The 23,035-nt window shown below is 33.4% G+C and overlaps 1 long non-coding RNA gene and 1 other non-coding gene across 2 annotated transcripts in view; both read right to left on the bottom strand.

Moving 5' to 3' along the window:
- The window catches only part of LOC126024097 (uncharacterized), a 451,235-nt gene that overhangs the window by 154,376 nt on the left and 273,824 nt on the right, over positions 1 to 23,035 (bottom strand). The gene's annotated exons all lie outside the window — the stretch shown is intronic.
- LOC126025013 (U6 spliceosomal RNA) lies at positions 21,118 to 21,224 on the bottom strand. The gene has a single exon (XR_007501065.1). It is a non-coding gene; the product is annotated as a U6 spliceosomal RNA (small nuclear RNA).

Raw genomic sequence — 23,035 nt, 5'->3', positions numbered from 1 at the left:
ATCCTTCTCCATGCAAGGCAAACTCCCTACCTCCATGTTATCTTTCTAGCCCCGTGCATATTTTTTAATACTTCATTGTGGTTGTATATGCTTTAAGGACAACTCCAGCATTACATATATGATGCAATTTTTCTCTTTTCTATATGGTGATAACATTTTAGCAACTTAGCCTTCATTTCCAGGTATCAAAAAACTATTAAAAACAAACAACAACATGACATCTTCACCTTTCCATAACAGCCAATCCAGTAGCTCTTCAGTCAAGAGAAAACTCATCTTGAAGTAAGTGAACATAAAATAGTAGTACCATAGCTAGCTTTCTTAAGTCAGCACACCCCATCTGTCAGACATTGATATTTTTCCCTGAGATCTTTTCTCCCCACATCACCAAAGTGCATCTTAACTGTGTATTTAACTTTTAACTAATTTGTCTATGCTTTATTCCTTCATCCTATAAAATATATAAATTAAAACAAGGAGTAAACATAAATGAATAAATAAATGTGTGTGCATGTGTGTGTATCTCAGCTAATTCAACTCTTCTCCGAAGGTTTTTTCTCTGACATCACTTGGATTGAAAATGTAGAGATTTAAATAGTGCTAGTACACTTACTTGTACAGTACCTTATCTTCGCTTGTGCTGCATCCTATTTGGACTCCTTGTGTTTTCCACCTGTTCTATTGCAGGTGCAGAGCTGTCCATGCATGTTCTTAAAATGCCAAATATTTCTTAACTTCAAGTTTGCGTTTTCCCCCAAAATCATCTAAAATGGCATGAAATGACATATTCCTATCCCCAAACAATCCTCATAGATCTTGCCTCTTTAAGTTTATGTTTAACCACGTTATTTGAGAGCCATTTCTCAAATCCCTCTTTTAAAACAGACCATACTTCTGTGCCAGCACTTTTTATGCCCCAACCTTATTTACTGTATATTTACTTCCTTATGGTAAATTTTTTCCTGCAGAAATATGTAAGCTCTTTAAATTCAGTTACTTTATTGGTTTCACTCTCTAGTTCCCTGTGCCTTAAAGTATGCCTAAACAATAGGAAGAATGCCACAGAAAAACGATAATTATAAAAGTTATTTGGCTAGTTTTGCTTCAAATTTAAATGTATGGTCTATTTTTTAAATCTTCATGGAACTATGAACAATCCCATTAAGTTTATAATATTTAATATGTTGTAATATATCCATTGCTTAAAATTAGCAATAAAATTATCTTCAGTGGATAATATTCACAGCTTACTGAACAAAGGTGCTGTATAAATCTATAAAGCCTATAAAATATAAAATAAGCCTATTAACTATCTTGAATAACATAATCAAACACTCACATTTCCTCATTTTTTCCTTATTTGGGAATTTGCTTATTTTGTTTATTTTCTTCTTTTGTAAGTTTGGGCTATACCTTGGCGGTGCTCAAGAACTACTTCAGGCTCTGTTTTTATGAGCTGTTCCAGGTAATTTTGGCATAACAAAAGCAAATTTAAATTTATCTTTTATTTGTGCTATGTTTCCTTTATCACTGGTCTTAGACTGTTTTACAGTCATCTCTCTATAAAACTTTTGTTTGTTTGTTTATATTATATTTTTGTTTATTTGGGGAGTCACACCCGACAGTGCTCAGGGCTTGCTCTTGGCTCTGTACTCAGAAATCGCTACTGGCAGGCTCGAGGGACCATATGGGATGCTGGGGATCAAACCTAGGTACATCCCAGGTTGGCAGCGCACAAGGCAAACGCCTTACCGCTTGCACTCTCTCCGGCCCCTCTAGAAATCAGTTTTAGGAAATTGTATGTTCTATTTAAGAAAATATGTTCTGAAATTCAAAGAAATCCACAGAAATAATGTAAAATATTTCTTATTTTATCATTTTGTTACCTAAGGAATACCATAAATATAAATATTATTTTATATTCAATAGTAGTAAAGAAAATTCTGCTGAAACATAGACATATTATCTTAGTAAATATGAGAATTTAAAACAAATGATATTAAACACTGCGTTAAAATATGACAGTACAGACTATTAGTAAGCACAAGGTAGGAAACTCAAAAGTTTGGATCAATATCTGAAATGTGCATGAATAATGCAATTGGCATGCAAATAATTTAAGGTGGATTGAAATACAAAGTGAATTCAAATAATTGGAGAAAACAAATTAGATAACCTTAGGTGATCATATTTATTAAATTTTTGTCTTTAATATTTAGTATAGTTATACCATATAGTTGATAAGTAAATAAGTAGTGCAGCAGAGATTTCTATTTCTATCCCTATTCAAAATCTTTTAGAGGGAAGATGGATATAAAAAGCTATGAATGTAAAAAGTGTATGGACTTGGAAATATACACATCTCAGTAGTGAGATTAGCTAAAGCTTTTTTACAATGTGCAGATATTAATAAGCAACTAATTCTTTAGTTGATTAGTTTCCTGGTTAATTTTAGTAGGACAAAGAAAAAAATTAGAACTGTTAAAATAAAGTAAAATAAAAGTGTTAAAGGGGAGTATAAAGTACTTGCTTTATCTTTTTGTTTGTTCTATTTAAACACATGATCACAAAATTGTTTATGATTGGGATTCAGTCTTACAATGTACACGGCCATTCACCCATAAACATTTCCTGCCTTCAACATATTTTTAATATTTTAAAGTTTATATAATTTTGTTTACAATATGCCAACATTTATGTTTCTGGTGTATAGTTAGCATAATTTTGAACCAGCAATGTAACCACTTAGACTATTTTTTGTCTTTTTTATCATCTCCCGCAATACTTTTCTCTTCTATTTGGTAATCTGTGTATTTTAAACCCAAATCAAGAGGTTTGTTATTACTTATTACTGTCTATTCCCTTATTTTGTTTCTCTATATACCATATGTGATTGGGTTCAGATGGCATTTATCTTTCCTGATTTATTTCACTTAGCATGCTATATTCCATTTTTATTCAAATTATATCAAGATTACTCCTGGCCAAAGATTTTTTAATTTCTTAAAGCTGCATAGTATTTCATTATTTATGTATATCACAGTTTTTTTTGGTATGTGGATTATTTATATATTTGGCCTTTTCGTCAGTATTGCAAAGCAATGGGTGTGAATTTAACTTTTACCTAATATTTTGCTGATTTGACAATAAATGCTAAGATGTGAAATTGTTGAATCATATGGAGCCTCAAAAGACTTGCTATTATTCATTACCTATTACTTGTATTTACCTCACTTAAATAGTAATTGCAGTTAGTTTACAGTTTTCTAAAGACTTCCTCATTTGTCACTCTGCTGCCCTCTATATTTCTCAAATGATTTATTAAAATTACTTTTTGTGAATTTCTTTTTTCTACTTTATTCTTTATCATTCTCTCAGTATTCAATGCTGTTTTGCTAAAGTTTGAAACACTAAGTGCCAACATTTCTCTAACATGTATAGGAATACATCCAGTATGACTTTGGGTGGGGTTTGTCTCTTTGTAGAGATGATCCTGACCGGTCAGCTAGGAATTATTGGTAGACAGATTAAAGTTTTGTTCAGCTTTAAAAAAAAATAGAATATGTTATGATACAACTTTGAAAAGAGTTTATTTACCATGGGCCATTCAGCAGGGGTTGTATTGTACATTCCACCTTTGGGAAGCAAGTTGGTTGCAAAAGCCTTTCTACAGATCCAATTACTATGAGTCTCTAGGCCTTAGAGAAGTGGTACTTGTGGAAAGATAATATTACTGAGTGGTTTCTGTATAGAGACATTAAGCATGAGTACAGAGTAACTAAGTACAAGAAAGTACATAAAGTTCAGAAGACTATATGAACCACACATATCTGTATGTATATATTTGTGTGTATATAAATCAATAGATTGTGAGTAGTTGCATTATCTCTGTATGAGCATACTTAGTGTATATATAAGAAAATGTGTGTATATATATATATGTATATGTATCTCCATGTGAGTATATGGGCTCTGTTTTCATCTCTCTATATGCCTGTGTATAAATGTGTGCATATACAAGAAGTGAGCATGTGGTTTTATGCAGATGGATGAAGTCAAATGCATGTAACAGTGTGGACTGTGTATGTATTCATATGTGTGTCATTAAGAGAGAATGTTAATGTACTCTTGCATCAATACCTACAATTTAGCACCATGGTGAGAGGAAGTTATATGGATAAATCAGGGTCAATGACTTAGCTTATTTTTGAGCGAAGAGTGACGGCTTATTTTAAATTCAATACAGACAGAGGAAAGAGTTTGATCTGTAAAGAGAAGTAGCATGATGTATGATTTAGAGGATTAGCTTTGTTATTTTAGCAAGTCACTGTTTAAAATGAACAAACTAGAGGCCTCTCCAGAACTAAATGTAATGCCATGTAAATCTTAGTTATATAATTTATTGTATTTCCACATGAAAAGTTTGAATAACTTTGACTTCTTGAAATTAGTAAAAACATTATTTCAAGATCAATTATAACTTTATATCATTTTACATGTTTCTAATAATAACTATTGTATTATTTTCATTATAGTTCCCTCAGGCTGTTATAATAAATATCATAAAATGGGGGTATGGCTTAGAACTAATAAAATATTTTTTCCTAGAATTCAGATAATTGGCCACCCAAAGCCAATGTACATAATAAGGCTGTGCTCTCACTAAAGGTACTAGGAAAAAAAATCCCTTGTCTTATTTTGTTACTGATGTTTATTTGTTAAAGTTAGTGATCCTTTAATGTTTTCTGTCTCTGTGGTCACATGCCTTAGCTCTTCCTTTTTTTGTGTATCTGCATGACCATTTTTAAGGCCATCCATTGTATTTAAAATCCATTTTCATTAAATATGACATCTTAACAAAATGTCTCTAATATTTTGGTTTATTTTTTACCTTAAATATAGCTGCATTCTTCAATTATCAGAACGTATGAACGTAAGGTGAACACTAACTCATCTAATCATTAAATCTTATTCTGAATTAAGATAGAAAATATTTGTTTGTATAGAGAACATATTTGTACAAAGAAAGTATTTGCTTATATAGAGACTGAATAGCAAATATTATACAATTCTTTATCATGGGAATAACTCGCTTCAAGTTGTAAGATGTGCATGATGATTGCATGTGTGTATGTTTCCTTTTCAATATCCAATGGTGTTTCTGAGATGGCTGTTGGAATTCATGTCATAATCTTTGAATGTAATTCACAGAGTAGATTCACAGCCAAATTTTCCAAGGTTTGTGCACACAAATTTTTCACAGCTACATTTTATGTCTTTTCCCTCATAGCCTCATAAAGAGCAGCTGCAATTACCAAGTGAATTTTTATGGAAGTCACATTTAAGCATGTTAACTATGTAAGCTCTTATATCATCTTCTAGGTGAAATCTAGGGAAAAAAATATTGGTAGAAATGAATACAACTCACATGCATCTAAACCCCTGAAAAAAAGTATGTCTCCAAGAAAGATGGTGTTTAGGAAGCTGCAACTCCCAGCTCCATAGTTATCTCATCTTCAGGAGGCAACAGCAGGACCCTCAATGACTCAACAGCTAAAAGAAAAAATAGAAACAAAACCTCTTCCTTTGAAAGCCTAAGAATATGAGCTCAGGGGCCCAGAGAGATAGCACAGTGGTGTTTGCCTTGCAAGCAGCCAATCCAGGACCAAAGGTGGTTGGTCCGAATCCCGGTGTCCCATATGGTCCCCCGTGCCTGCCAGGAGCTATTTCTGAGCAGACAGCCAGGAGTAACCCCTGAGCACCGCTGGGTGTGACCCAAAAAAAAAAAAAAAGAATATGAGCTCAGTCTCCTATTTTAGTGATTAGCCAGATATATTAGTGTTCTAAAACTAGAGTGTAAACTCTACTGAGGACCCCAAGTGAACATGCATGAGTGTGGAAGTCAGGAATGATGAATCCCTCACAAACACGTGTATGGATGCCACAAAGACTTTTAACATGAGGTCTCTAACCAGAATATGTGTGAGGACCACAATGAAATATGGTAAACATATGTAGGAGCACTGCTCAACGGCCCTCTGCTCCCCTGCCAGCACCATAGACAAAAGTGGTAGCATCACAACCAGATGTGCAATTCTGGTGAGCACCACTCCACAGCAAAGCTTGTGTGGCCTTAGTCACTGCACAAAAGCAATAAAGGGAATTAAGAAAAATATTTAAGAAATAATAGTAAAACCAGAGGCCTAAATAATGAAGGTTTGATAGATGTTATAAAAACACTAGTAACTAGTATGATGACACTGTGGTCAGCTTTGGAGCTATAAAACATTGAACAGATACATTGAATTGCTACAGTCACTAGTTTCTAACTTTCTCTGAATTTTTTTCTTTATAAAGGCATTTTTAAAGTTTTTTTATCTTCTACTTATTGCACAAAAGTTAGGTCAAAATCTTACATTTTTGCCCATTAAATCTGTGACCACTTTTTTTTTTCTTTTTCAACAAAACTTTCTATAAAATAAGTATTTCTCCTTTTGGTGGTTGTTCACTAGTCTCAGTCTCACCGTTCTTTAAGGAAGATTACATTAAATTATCCAGATAATGACGTGAATTTCCAATACTAGACAGTTTTTGTGTCTATATGGCTTAATAGTGTCATAAATGCTACCTCTAACTTCTCCCCAATAAGCTAGTCTCTCCAAGTTCTCTGGTAAGTCTACTTTATTAATTCATACTACAGATTCACCATAAATATTATCACCTCCAAGTTTACATGTAAGACTTTGAAAAAATTCTCATCTTTTTAGTTTGTTATCTTAACATTTGTTTTTATATGCCACGCACAGGAACCCATGCTCATTCCTGGCAGAGCTTTTACTATCTAGAGCAAAATCAGGGGTCAGAAGCTACCAAAGCCATCATCTGGCAATATTCAGGGGTTATTAGGACTCACAATGTGATTTTTACCAGTCAAGCAGGCTACAGTTGTAGAAGATTGAAGGATTGTGCAGTGCCATGTGTTAAATGGAGGGCCTTTCACATTATAGATATGTGTTTGAATGCTAAAACTTTATCAGCAGCTTCTAGACTTACACTTTTTTTAAAAAAATCTTTTGTTGATGTGAGGAGAGTGTTTTGGCCATGCCTGGCAGTGCTCAAGTTTACTCCTGGATATGCTTTCAGGGATCACTCTAGGCAATGTTCAGGGAGGAAACCTGGTGAGTCTGCCTGCAAGGCAAACAACCTACTTCTGTACAAACTCTGTAGCTTTCTACCCTTATACTCTTGATGAATTACATATAGTGCTGAGATTTATAACAAATTTATCCATTTTTAAATAAAAATCCTATTATTTATCACACTAAATCTGGGGGCCAGAGCGATAGCACAGCAGTAGTGTGTTTGCCTTGCACGTGGCCAACACAGGAAGGACCCGGTTCTATTTCTGGCATCCCATAATGTCCCCAGAGCCTGCCAGGAGTGATTTCTGAGCACAGAGCCAGGTGTAACCTTAAAAATACCTCCCCCAAATAAAACACTAAATCTTTTATATAGTATTTTTTAATTACATGGAAGTATGATTAATTAAGTTTTAAATTTAAATACCAAGCTAGAAGTAAAAGATATTTCCTCCTGGCTCCATGTTGAAGAGTAGGTCTGCACAGGTGACACCCATCTCAGAGCTGCCTGGATAGTTGTCTCCTGTATACCCACCCTAGATAGTTAGTATATCTGCAACCATAAGATCAATTATACCGCTGTTTAATTCCAGTGATAGTAACTCTTAAAAGAAACTTCATAGTGACCCCCTATCCTTAAAGTGGGAAGGGATTCCAGCTGAATTACAGAGGTGCCAGAAAATCTGCATCATGTTCCAAAAGACTTCAGGTTAATCCTGAGGGAACAGAGCCAGACTATGCAGGTACCCCCAAACCTGTATAGGAGAAATGTTGGTTCTGGGTTCCTGATCTAATAATTGTGAGAGCTTCTGCCATTCACTAAACCCTATAAGAGAGCCAAAGTAGACCTCAGAGGTACTTTTGTTTGGAGACACTAGTAAACTTTGCCCCCTTTCCACCACCAACAAAGGTAAGTGTTGAACTGTTGTTGAACTGTTGTTAGGGACTACTAACTCTCCATTCTTTGCTCCCATAGAACACTAGAAATAATGAAAAAGGGAAGAAATTCAGGTAAATTTTTACCTGACTGAAATGACTGAAGTACAGAAAGAATTTTAACTCTATCAGATCTTTCTACAGATCCTGAAACGAAGTTTAGAACAACAAATGAGCTGCAAAAGAAATCATTGGACTAGGTTTAGTATATATTATACTCAATATATTATGTAGACAATAGGTAGTATGTATTATACTCAATAGTCTTGATAAAAATGAAAAGAAAAATATTTTAATAAAAATGAAGATTTAAAGCTAACAGTAGCAAATATCTGCAGCAATTTGTATAAAGCTGAACTTAAAATCAGTGACTGCAAAGACACGGTACACAAATCATCCACTAAAGTAGAAGTAATAGAAATTCGGGGCCGGAGAAATAGCACAGCGGTGTTTACCTTGCAAGCAACCGATCCAGGACTTAAGGTGATTGGTTCGAATCCTGGCATCCCATATGGTCCCCCGTGCCTGCCAGGAGCTATTTCTGAGCACATAGCCAGGAGTAACGCCTGAGCGCCACCCATAAACCAAAAACCAAAAAAAAAAAAAAAAAGTAATAGAAATTCTATAATCTCTACTGTAAAAATAAAAATGATCAAGCAAGAAATTAAAGAAGCATACTAAAAAAATCAACACAAAAAGTCAGTTGTATTTCTACATACAAACAGTGAGCTGAAATGCAAATCAAAACTTCCATGTAATATCTTTCACCAGTGATAATGGCATATTAGAAATATTTAGAAATATCAAGTATTTATGAGGTGGTGAAAATAAAGACTCATTCATAGTTGTTGGAAATGTCATCTGGTTCAGTCTTTATGAAAAACAGTAAAGAGATGTCTCCAAAATAGTAAAAAAAGAGGTTCCATATGACTCTGTTAATCCACTTCTTAACATCTAAGAGCACAAAAACATTAGTTTAAGAACATGTGTGCATTTGTGTTCACTGCAGTTTAAAATAGCTAGTAAGTAGAAACAATCCAAATGTCTTAAGAAAAGAGATTGGTTAAAGGAATCATGGTGTATAGATATACTTATATATAAAATGCTAATATAAGTATTTATACATAACATACATACATATATGTAAGTATATACTTATATATACTTATGTAAACAATAAAATATTTTTCAGTAAAGAAAGGCTGACATCTGGGGCCAGAGCGAAAGCAGAGCAGTAGGGCTTTTGATTTGCACAAGGCTGAACAGGACCGACCTGGGTTTGATCCCTGGCGTCCCATTTGGTCCTCCAAGCCAGGAGTGATTTATGACCGCATAAAAAAAAAAGGAAAGGGTAATATCTTATACTTTGCTACAACTTGAATTGAACTGAAGAACAACATATATAATTAAATTTGTCAGGAAAAAGAAGAAATCTCAAATGATTCTACTCATTTGCTATGTATATGGAAACAAAGAAGTAGAGATTATCAAATAATGACAAACTTACTGAGATTGTCAAGTACTATGTGTAGAAATAGTTGTAGGAAGGATCCTGTTAAAAATGACATAAGTGGGGCCTGAGAGATGGCATGGAGGTAAGGCATTTACCTTGCAGGCAGAAGGTCGGTAGTTCGAATCCCAGCATCCCATATGGTCCCCTGAGCATGCCAGAAGCGATTTCTGAGCATAAAGCCAGGAGTAACCCCTGAGCACTGCCGGGTGTGACCCCAATAAAAATCCCAAAAAAGAAAAAACAAAAAGAAATGACATAAGTGAAAGGTCAAGGTTTTTTGCTGAGGTAAAGGTGCAGCAAATTATCATAAAAGTTAATACTATTGCAACCACCTCATCAAATTTAATTTAATTTAGAGTTAAATATATGAAAGCTTTAATTGTATGTTAATGACATCATGAATCTTCAAAATAAAATGATGGAAAATTTACAGCACAGTACTAACAGTGCTTATATAAGATTTTCTCTGTTATGTTAAAATAATTATAAAGTAAAATGTATTAAAATCTTGAATTCAATAGTTTTTGAATAAATGACTATTATTTTTAAGTTGTTTGTGATAATTGGAGATACAAGTAAAAGTCACTTTCCTTTGAAGATAAAATAATATATTCATTTGTATATATTTGTATGTATACAGTATTTTTAAATATTTACACTTGTACATGGCTTAATGTATCTTCAAAATCTAAATTTAGTTATTTAATAAATAAACTGAGCAAAATGTTAGAACTTCAACTCTTTCACGGGTCTTGTAGAAATTGTGGATTTGGGTGAATGCATTAAAGCTGAAAATGGCCACCTGATCTGCTCTCAATTTATTCACAAAGGACATTCATTGCAAATAGTGCCATTAACAAAGAAAGTGGTCAGCAGATGTTTCCTGTTTGTGTCATTGCTCAGTGAAAATCACAAATACAATTCTATCAAGCACCAGAGGCAGCATCTGTAAATTGGGGAATGAGAGGTTTACAAATTAAATTTTTCCCACATCCAGAAGAATAAGTGTGTTCCACTGTCTTGGGAATATTTCTAAGACATGAGAGTCTCAGAATATCTTAACCATTTCTTTATGCCTTAGAAATGAAAAAAAATATGTCCTCCTTTAGAAATATTTTACCACATTTATTATAAATTCATATTAAAACATAATAAGAAGATTTATAGGGTAGTCACTACTTGTCTAAAATGTGCTTAACAATAAATCACAGGACTTTATTTATATTGATATAGAGCAAAATAGGAATTCATTAGTCATCAAAATACAGAGAAATATGTTTCTATGCAAAATATAAAATGTGAAATTAAAAAGAAAACAAATATTTCCCGGTTAAAATTTCAGTTGCCATTCTGGTTAAACAACTTTATGCTGTAAATACACATTATTTCATGGTGATTTAGTATATATGTGTTTCTGTATGTGTTCATTCTTTTCTTCAACGATCACTAATCTTGTTCTCCATTGTATTAACTTTTGAGCTTCCTAGCAAATCACAGGGTAAGCAACACTACTTTTTAGTGTTTTAGTAGACTAAGAGACATATTCTCTTAAAGTAGATAAAGTAAAAGTTAAGTCTTTTAGTTGACAAATTAGTAATGAAAGAGAACAATGTACACGCTCACAAATAAAAACATAATAAATTAATTTAAAAGAAAATAAATAAAATGTAAAAATAGTGGTTTTTTAATTATATAGTGAATTTATCTTTAATTATTAAAAAATGGTAGTTCAGAAAACTGTCCCAAGAAAAAGGAAATAAGCATTGAACTAAATAGGAATTTCTGACATGAAAACAAAATGTGGAGAATCACTTCAAATGGAAAACTACAAGACAGTACATCTGCCCAGGGAAATACATTCAGCTAGACAGAAAGAAAAGAAAAGTTGCTGGGGTCTAGGGTCCAGAGCGTGAATACTAAGACCAGTCTACCTAAGAGGGGTCCCCATTCCACTATGACCCCTGCATTTTCTTTTCCTGCATATAAATGCAAGTGATCTAACAATAATAATAATGGTTAATCATTCACAAATTCACACAGAATTGTAACCTAATGTTCCTGTCTGAAATGTTCACATCACAACTCACTGAATTTTATTTACACTATTATGTGGATTTTAGGGATGTAGAAGGAGAACTAAATCTTGAAGGATATTTAACTGCCATCTTAGTGGTTCTGAATATTTCCTCCTTAAGGAATGAGAAAGAATTTAAAGTATTTTAACATAAATATCAATATTTTATATGCATTATTATTTATATAAAATTAAAACATGCTTTGTTTTTAAAACTAATGATCTATCATTCTAATGATAGGTCTAATGACCTATTGTAATGATAGGCCATTAGTTTTAAATAATACTGATATTTTCATTGCTACTTTTCGGTTTGTGATCACATATCATTTGCTTTCTGCATCATGCTATATAATAATTAAATTATTTAAATTAAAATATCTATAAGCAGGATTATTGCAATGTAGAAATAGAATATTGATGACGACATTGCTGATTTTATGCCATATATCTCCTCAGATTTTGCTTGTTAATTTTTATTATGTTGTGGATAGTAATACTAGTCTCCCTTAATCTCAATGATCTCAGGGTTGTGTCATGTTTAAGTATTTGAGCTTCATCACCCAGCAGCAATTTTATTGTCAGCAAATTTTCAGGCTTATTGGTTTCATTTGAGATGCAAAGATTATGGAATACCTGGGTGATGTGTAGCTGTGAGAATTGGAGTTACATGCAATTATGATGATTATTTTGCACATAGCATCTTAAAACACATCAATGATACAATAATTATTATAGTGTAGTAGCTTTGTTATAGCTTGAACTTAGTTCAGTTGTGAAGGTCTTGAGTTCTAACCCCACTCCTAGGTTTGTGCCACAACTATTAATCAATATTTAAGTATGTGGAATGATATGAAGGAAATGAGAGTAAACCACTTCTCTGATTCCCAATGACCCAAAGAGAGTGAAATTATTTAGGTAGAATTAGATGAAAGGTGGAGGTGAATTTTGTAATAGCAGTCATGCTAAAATTCATAATAATTTGTCTTAAGTTACTGGCAGATTTTGATTATAAGATACAGTTGCTATATGATAGATAATAAAACAAGCAAACAAAAAAATACCTCAACCCCTACATACTAGTTTGCTTTTATTCCTAGAATAGAAAATATAATCCATGGCATTATGGCAAATAAATTATAGTATATTACAAATCAACTTTTGGAAACATATAAAAGACTTGGAATAATAATATTTATATTGATGCATATAGAAAGATTGTTTTTGGTACTTCTACTATGAAAATTGATTATTTTCCTGAGAATAAAGATCATATTTTTTAAAAGAAAATTCTCAAGATTTAAATAGAAATAAACAATTTTTATACACTGAGTTTTTCTACCACATCAATATTCATCCCTGTTCACAAAATACGTACACACACACACACATACAAATATGTATACATAAATACGTATGTGCATGCCAGTCTCAAGTACATTTGTAAACAACTCTTAATTTTAAGTAAATAATTATCACCAGTAGCTTTTTTTACTGCTTAATTAAAGGATTGAAGGTCAGAGAGACCAAAATCAATGCAAAAATTATGCTGGAAAGAGTAAGTGCTCATCAGAGCTTTTAATGTAAAAGGCTAGGATTGGGCTATGTGAACCTGGTGTCTTTATGAGACAAAGGCAAATAAAGCCATGCATTTACTGCAAAGTGAGTGTCTTCATTTAGAAAGCTTCAAAGGGGGAATATTAGGTGCTTTAAAACTTCTTTGTTCTCTTCTAAGAAAATAATTATGGCACAATTTATTCTAATTCAGATTTTAAGCCTTGATTAGAGATGTGCAATCTTACCTTCAAATAAAATATATAATTTTCTGCCGTGCATGCATTCACTCACTCATTCTTCTTTCTAAATTACAGCAAATTGCTCCAATTTTATAGTTTCTTGTAGTGTGCATTTAGGCCACTCAGAAGGCTGCCTGCCTCTCCACCTATGTGTGCTGTGCAGTAACTAATAGATAGCGTCATTTTAATCGAGGAGTGAATTCTTTCATTTGGCAGGATCAATCTTTAACACAAGAGTGCATTGCTGTAAAAGATGATAGAAAGTTGCGCTCTCTCTAGTCTTTGTTGACAGTTCTAGATTACTAAAATTTTCTGTTGGTTTTGTAGAGACCTTTCATGTTTTACTTTGATTCATTTCTTATTCAATAGTGCTTGATTTTTAAATATTTTTAGTTTAAACACCCTGATTACAAACATATTTGTATTTGGATTTTAGACTTCTATTTTTGAGGGGGGCCACACCCAGTGATGCTCAGGGGTTACTGCTGGCTATGCACTCAGAAATCTTTCCTGGCTTGGGGACCATATGGGACGCCGAGGGATCAAACTGCAGTCCTTCTTAGGCTAGTGCATGCAAAGCAAAGGCCCTATCACTTGCTCCACTGCTCTAGCCCCTAAATCAGTACACTTCTATATAATTCTTCTGTTTTAATTATTTGGATGTCTTCTCTTTAACGTTATTATCACTATAAAAGTTTCATGTATTATATCACTTTAATTTAAATGTATATATTAATTTTAATTCCTCCAATGACATTCTAAATTCAAAGCTCCTTTAAGTCAGTTAATATTTGAAGATTCCAACTCTTTTAGTAGTATTTGAATTTTTGTGTAGTTAAATTTACTGACACTTTTAATAAAATAGAAATATAACTGAGTAACAATAAAACCTGATTTCTGTTTTTCTTAGAAGAACTGTGCTCTTTTGTTTGCCTCCAAGTTAGGACTCCCCAAACACAACAATAAGTGCTTGCATAGTAATATAAATGCACATTTTTTTCATGTTATCATATCTCACAGAGACAGATACTCTGACATTTTAATTCTTGTTACCTAGCCATACAATGGACAAAAAACACTCATTGGGAAAGCAACATGGAACTCTACCAAACTTAGTAAATAAAGATGTAGCCTTGAGGACTGAGCCAGAAGTATAGTTATATGACCTATCTGATAAGGACTTTAGAAAGGAAATGTTGAGGATGTTTGAGCTCCTAAAAATCAATGGAATGGATAGCCAATAAAACACAAGAACATATGATAGTAGAAACTATGACACTAAAAGCAGAATTAAAGACTTTGGGAGATGAAAAAAAGAAATCACTTGAATCCTCTGGAACAGTAAAAGAAGAATGGCAATAACTAATAGGACAAAATCAGAGAACAGTGAAATTCAGAAACCCCCAATATTAGGGGCTAATCCATTCCCCAAAAATGGTGTTAAGCAATCCCCATGTGAAAGGGTCAGAGGCAGGGTTATCCAACATTTATTGAGTCCACTGACTTTGAGAGAGAGTGAGAAAGAGGTGGGGAAGAGAGGGAGAGAAAGGTGAGAGAGATGAGAAAGGGAGAAAAAGGGGGAGAGAGATGAAAGAGAAAGGGGGATAAAGGGACGAAAAAGGAGTGAGAGAGAAGAGAGGTGATAGAGAGGGAGAGATAGATAGATAGGGGAGAAAGGGAAGGAGAGGGGTGGGGGAGAGAGCAAGCAAGACACAAAACCCAGAATAGCAGCAAGCAGGAGGAAGGCTAGCAGGCAGTTAGGCAAGAAGGAGTCAGGCTCTCTCTATAATTGGGATTTGCTGTGACGTCAGGCTAATAGTTAGGCAAATTGGCCTGCTGGCAAGCTGACAATATGGCGCCCAGGCAAGCAGCCTCCCAGGCAGCAGCACACACACCCTCTCAGAACTTTCCCAACGCCCGAGACAACAGCAGAATATGCTTTCAAGATATTCATTATTTATGGATCAATTTTTGTGTCAATGTTTAAAGACAAATAAAGGACTTGAGCAAAGTACAGTCAGTAGGGCTTTTGTTGTGCCCACGCAGGTTTGGTTCCCAGCATCCCATATAGTTCCCTGAGCCTGCCATAAGTGATTCCTGACCCAGGAGTAACCCTAGAACTCTGCCCTCAAACAAAAACAAAGTGTGACCTTAAAACAAAAACAAGCAAACAACAATAACAACAAAATAGCTTAATAAGTTTGTCTATAAGATTAAAGAAATTCACTGTCCTTTAGGGAAAGCTATTATAATTTCATCTCTGAAAGTTTGAAAAATACATATACGCTTCTTTTTAATTTCCTTCACATGTAGTAGAGATTTTCTGGGGACTAAAACACACCTGGTTATACCCTATCCAAACTACATTTGAGAGCCAGAACAATAACACAGCGGTAGGGTATTTGCCTTACACACAAAAACCCAGAGGGAACCTAGTTAGATTCTCTGAATCCTATATGGTCCCCTAACCCTGACAGAAGCCATTTCTGAGCGCAGACCCAGGAGTAACCCTGAGCATTGCTGGGTGTGACCCAAAAAAGCAAACAAACAAACAATAAATAAATAAATACTTCTTATTTGTTTAGTAAATTAAGTATAAAATTCAGTAATTTTAAATGACTTACCCAAGGTCACATGATTTTAATTTCAACCTCCTCTCTCCTTGCCATACCATATGTTGATATTTATAATATGAAATTTTCTGTTGGTACAATAAAAGTCTTCAAACTATTCCTTTCTGGACTGTCTATTCAAAAATAATAGACATTGGGGAGAACAAGACTGTCTCTGATTTTCTCTTTCATTGCTTTCTCCAAGTTTGAACATACAGTGATAAATGAACTGAAGTTAACTGATTGTTTAGGTAAGCCCTCTTCTAACTTTGTGTCTTCAAAATAGTAAGTAAAATAACTCCACTTTATGGAAAGCATAAAGAAAATCCTCCTTTATGTGCACCAGCCTATGGAGAATTGTGTTTAAGCTCTACTTTTAAATTTACAGAGTTCATGTGTTTTTTATTCAGTTATTACCTATTCTTTTCAATATATATTTCAATAGACATTAAGGATTCTTTTTGCTGACTTCCATTTACTATGACTATGATAGCTGAATTCAAGTGTCAATTTAAATAGTCAATAGGGTATTTAGATATTTGGTTAAATTTTAGTTTGAGTACATTTGGAATATGGATTCAAATTAAGACTTATATCTGAAATGATAGCATAAATAGAGATTTCCCTTTCATAATGAGTAAAACTTAGTCAAATTTAAAGCCTTATGCAAGCAAAATATAAAGTATGCTTTTTTGCTTGTACACCAGTCCTGTCCTATGATTAGATTGAAATTCTACTCATTGACCCTCTGATCTAGAGAGTTGGTCGACAACGGATTATGGAATTTTGTACCCACATTAATTATTTTTTATCATACTTCTCTCCTACTGGCTTGGTTCTCATAAGATTTCTGTATTATCTAATGATAGTTTAGACTCAGAAACTTCCCATCCTCTAGTCTAAGTCCATCTTGGAGCCTTCTCTCATTGTTGGAGTAAAAATGGAGCTAATAAATGCTTACTTAGACCTCAAAATCTAAGAACTTCAGTTACAAGTAGGCCTAAGGGGAAAAAAATCTGTATTTGAATGTTGTAATATGAAAAAATAAGGATAATAATAATAATGTATAACTCTTGGGCCAGAGCGATAGCACAAGTAACACAGTGGTAGAGCATTTGTCTTGCATGCAGCCGATCCAGAACTAAAATGGGTTCCATTCCCAGCATCCTTATGGTCCCTCGAACCTGCCACAAACTATTTCTGAGAGCAGAGTCAGGAATAAGCCCTGAACACCACCGCTGGGTCTGGGCCCCAAAGACCAAAACAAAACAAAATAAGCAAAATAATAATAATGTATAACTTTTATAATTAATTTGAAGATATAATGAAATTTCCAATGTCTGGAACCTGAAAAATAAATCCAGAGAAAAAGAATTCTAAGAACAAAAATTAAAGCAAATGAAGAAATTAAAATGAACTAAAAGTAACCCAAAACTTTATTTTTCTTTTTGGATTTTGGGCCACACCCGGTGACGCTCACTGTTTCTCCTAGCTCTGCTCTCAGAAATCGCTCCTGGCTAGGGGGACAATATGGGACACCGGAGATCAAACCCAGGTCCGTCCTGGGTCAGCAGCATGCAAAGTACATGCTCTACTGCTGCCTATGCTCCAGCCCCATAAAACTTTATTTTTATTAAAATATTGATAAAAGAATTTTTTACAAAATACCTTAAAAAAGATTTAATGTGCTAATAGCAGACTTCTATAAAGTGGACCCTCAAAGAAAAGAAATAGACAAAACTCGGGAAATAAGGGAGTACAGAACAGTATTAGGAGCTATAGCAATGTATTTTATGGGAAGAAACTTTTTGTACTTGTAACAAATAATAAAAAATAGAAAATATTAAGAAAGTAAATAGTACATTGGATGGAAAAATATATACTTTGATGACAAACAAATAATCACAGCACAATATCCCTCTGAACCTGGCATCTTTCTAAGAAACTTTTTATTAAGCCAGGTATAGTCAGTTATGTTATTGGAAAATAAACATAAACAAATTAAAATATATTTAGTGGTACATTTGGGTAAATCTTTATCCACTTGGATTTATATTTCATTAAATAAAAATCATACTAATGTACTCTTTGCTGTAGGGATCAGAACTCTAAGAAAGATGCCCTATCACTATATTAATAAAAAGAAAGTTTTAGGTTACAATTAGTTTAGTTCTTGTTTCTTTGTTTGCTTTAATTTTTGATTGTTTTTTCTTAAAATTCTTGCTATATTTTTTGGTCCTATCTTCATTCACTATGGATTTGAATCCTGGATGATGTGATTTAAATGGGGTCCTATATATAATATAATATTATATATATATAAAGCCTCTTCTCTGCAGCTGCACAAAGTCATTGTAGTTTCCCAAGAGAAATTCTACATTTGGCTGCTCATCCAAATCTTGTCTCAATACATTAGGCTGGGAAAGAAATTAGAAACCTTTGTTGAAAGATTCCCTGGGGTCCATGGACAACAGTGGCATGGAATGTGTGCAGGAAAGATAAGAGAAGAATACAGGGGTACAACATAACATTTATTAGGCATATACTAAATTTCAGGCTCTGTGTCAGGCAGGCATTTACTACCTATGATTTTATAGGGGCTGGAGAGATAGTACAGTGGGTAAGGCTCTTGCCCTTGCTCACAGCTGACCCAGGTTTGATTCCTAACATCCCTAATGGTCCCCTAAACACTACCAGGAGTAATTCCTGAGTAGTCTGTCAGCTGTGCCACCACCAAAAACAGATTAAAGACAAAGTTTTGGAGCTGGAGCTATAGCTTAATGGGTAGGGTAATTTTCTTGCACATAACCAATCTGGGTTCAAGCCCTGGCATCCCATATGGTCCCCTAGACTACCAAGAGTGATTTCTGAGCACAGAATAAGAGTTACCCTTTAGCTTTTCTGGGTATGGCTCTAACATAAAAACCAAAAATTAATATTATTAATTGCAGTGTATAATTTATATGAGATGGACCTTGATTATTTTGTTCTATATTCATAGTCACACTAATGTTTATTATTCTAAAGCTAATATTCAAGTAATGGGATAAACAAATGATTGAATACTAAATAAATAGCGTTTCATAAGAGTGATTCTAATTCTCAAGTTGTAGATAAATAAAATGCAAAGTAATACTTTCAATATTATAAGCTAATAAACTAAGAACAAAGGTGGAGAGATTTATCTGCCTAGGAAATTATAATTTTTCCTACCTCCCAGAATCCAAGAAGATGTAAGTGAAAAATCTTAATATGAAAAACAAGGAGTTATTGAAAACAAATGTCCTTTTTTTGCTTGCTCAAAATACTACATATTGGAGGACACACTAGCAGGCATAGCTCTTCCCATGCCTGATATGGTAAATGGAGAAAGGAAAAGAATGGAACACTAGAGAACTACTTCCTCCAACACACTTTCTCCCATCCCAGTCAAGATCATTTTACTGTTATATCTCTCCTAAGCCTTGGTAAGAGGTCATTTCATGCATTTGTGCTTCTTTGCATAAAAACTTTCTCTCAGAACGTGTTTTGTGAGCTTAATTTTTTCTTCTCTCTGAGTGATACTTGCTTTATTCTTTTACCTCATCTGGGTAGAAGCAAGTTTACCAATATTAATATTAATAATTTGAACAACTTAATTAAATCCCATATTAAATGACCCCTTAGTGTTTAACTTCACTTGAATTAAGTAGACATATTCTTCAAGAGCATATCCCCAGACTTTATTTTATATGAAGTCCTATGGATACCAATTTCTATCAGAAGTAGTCCCTGACTCCAAAATGTTTACAATTAGTGTCTTGCAGAACTAATCACTGTTATAAATAGTAAAAGAGCCAACTTTGTTAAGAAAGTATGAAGCTTAAGTTATAAAAAAAAAAGTAGAAGAGAAGGTGGAAATAATGGCTGACAAAGTTGAGAATTGAGATCCATGATTCTGTTGAGATAAGTTGGAGCTACATTGTGATATCGTTTAAAAGCAAAATCAGAAACCAAAGAGCTAGCCCAGCACATAGGGCATTTGCCTTGCACACTGCCAACCTGAGTTCAATCTCTGGTATTCCACATGGTCCCCCAAGTCTGCCAGCAGAGATTTCTGAGTGCAGAGCCAGGAGTAACCCAAAGTGTTTGGGCTGCATGTGGCCAAAGAAAAAAAAGCAAAAATATTGAAAAATAAAAACAAAATCAAATACATTATTAGGAAAAGCATTATTTTCTAAAAATGAAGAATAGATGGAGAAAATTTAAAATGGGGAAAACTAAGCAGTGCATTGTTGCAGTCTCCATAAAGTAATCAGTTGCTAGAAAAAGCAAATCATCTAAGTAATATTAACACATTCTACTGCTGCTTTTGCTGCTATTATTAAATGATAGCACATTGTACCTCTATTAACTTCCCTTTAGAAGATCTACACATAGATAAACACTACAAATAGGCATTGTACTATGCTTAATAAGTGTATTGATTGTTTTGCATCCTAACCTTTCTAAACAAATATGTAAACAACTCATTATACCTTTTCTAATAATTTATTTCTAGCATTTTATGATATACATAGAAAATTACTATTTTAAATATATTTTATTTTCTTATAACATTTCTATGACTTTTGTCAAAAAATTTAATTTATATTTATTTAATAAATTATATACCATACATTTGAATTTGCCATGATGTTGAAAACAGTTTAAGATAACTCAAAGTTATCTTAACTCAAAGTGCACACCTGGTCTGAAGAGGATTCAGGTTTATTTCTTAGAACTCAGAGCTTTCCAAATGGCCACTAATTGGCCATGATACTGATAGGGAACATTCCCAAGCAAATCAAGGTATGTTTAATATTATATTTCATTAAAATCATGTAATCTTTGATGTAGTGAGTTGATACAGAGATTTAATATAGAGTTGAAAAATCCCATTTAAATATCATATTTTTAAGTATGTGAAAGTAATGGAATTTTCATATTTAGTGTTCTGGATTACTGAATATAATTTTACCCTATCATATTATAAAATATAGTTCAACTTTTATCTATAATTTTTTTTAAAAAATATGAACGCTTCACAAATTTGCGTGTCATCCTTGCGCAGGGGCCATGCTAATCTTCTCTGTATCGTTCCAATTTTAGTATATGTGCTGCCGAAGCGAGCACTTATCTATAAATTTATGCATACTTGTTTCAGTATTGTTATCTTTCTTATTTATTAGTATGTATTTGTGGTAATATATATAATTAAGAGCTGATCATATTTAAAAACAAAAAAATACCCTGACATTTGCTATTCCCCCAATTTATGAAATTTATTGTCAGAGGTTTCTCACGTGTCATTTTAAGATAATGTTCTTTCAGAGGCTAGAGCGATAGCACAGCAGGAAGGGCATTTGCTTTGCATGGTTCTGACATAGGTTCAATCTCTAGCATCCCATATGGTTCCCCCAAGCACCACCAGGAATGAACCCTGAATGCAAAGCCAGGAGTAATCCCTGAGCAATGCTGGGTGTGGCTATAAAACCAAAAACAAAAAAAAAAGATAATTTTCTTCACTACTATATATATATATGTATATATATATATACAATTACTATTATTATATCTATAACTAAAGATACCAGGAGTTTTAGTGATTAATTTCATAGTTTATAGCTAACAAATTGAGATCTGAAGATCTGATTTCAAATGAATCTATTCCATTAAAATGTCTTATTTACATCATTGTGACTTACAAATTTGTTCATTAAAAAAATGAATCTATTCCAGAACATGTTTGTTTTTTCCCCACTGTTTAATATAACCTCTTATATTAACTATTCAAGGAGGATTTATCTTTTCTAGCACAATGATAATATGAGATGTTTAATTAAAAATTATTTTACTATTTAAAATTTTAAACCATGCAAAGAATGATGAAAAGAGGTACTTTCTCTTTTTAAAAATTCCATTCAGCTCTGAAGCAAATATAGGCTCACTTGATTTAGATATATGAAAATTCTAAGATCAATTTTTAACTTTATGAAAACCTTATATATTCACTATAACCAATCAATGCTAAAAATTATTCCACTTTTCTACCATAGTTAAGAAATGAAAGCTTCATAAAGCAAGCAGGACAATTAAAGTAGATGAGGTCATTACAAACAGACTCACACCACTATCTTGATCCTTTTTGAGAATTGTTATCAGTGGGCAAAAAGAAAGAATTGCCCCTCTACTGAGAATTCCCCAGACATATGGCACAATGTGGAAACATGGATAGACAGAGGAGCTAGCAGTTGCTGCTGTACTGCTGGCTTATTTCCACTTTACGGCTTCATATGAAGCTAAAATATCATGCTGGGGACATATGCTTGCCGGCTCTGCACTTACTGCCTGCAGCTTGGAACTCCTGTATTCTAATGGTAATTCCACAATCTGTTCTTTGACAGCTCAGGGCCAGATGATATTCATGCTACTGACAGGAGCATCCTTTCATGAAACATTGACTCCCAGAATCTGAATACCAGAGCAATTAGAGAGTGGACACTGCATGAAATAGAGTTAGACTGAGGACAATAAGATAGGATGATTCCATTTAAAACCAAATTTATTTTATACCCAACAGATCTGTGTGAAAAGTGTTTTCCTATAAAGGTGAAGTTCTTTAAGTTAAATATTAAAGGTTTGGGAATAGATTTCCTTATTTCTAGTCCCAGGAAAAATTGGTCATAAATCAGTGGAAGCTAGATATGTGGAAGTGAAAAGGCAAGTAAAAAAGGCATTAGTAGGTAAAGCTAGTTCTAGTCTGCAATAAGAAACATTCAATGTCCCCCACCCTAATACATCATTTTTCTCAGTTCCTTCACTATCTAACATATGGACATAGACATATATATGTGATATTTAACCTTTACTTATTGGAAATAAATTAATAAATTTATTTGAAATAAATTGTATTTGAAATAAATTTATAATTAAATAAAACACAT

Source organism: Suncus etruscus, chromosome 12 (genome assembly GCF_024139225.1).
Source record: "Suncus etruscus isolate mSunEtr1 chromosome 12, mSunEtr1.pri.cur, whole genome shotgun sequence".
Lineage (NCBI taxonomy): Eukaryota > Metazoa > Chordata > Mammalia > Eulipotyphla > Soricidae > Suncus > Suncus etruscus.
This window is presented reverse-complemented; position numbering and strand designations above follow the sequence as displayed.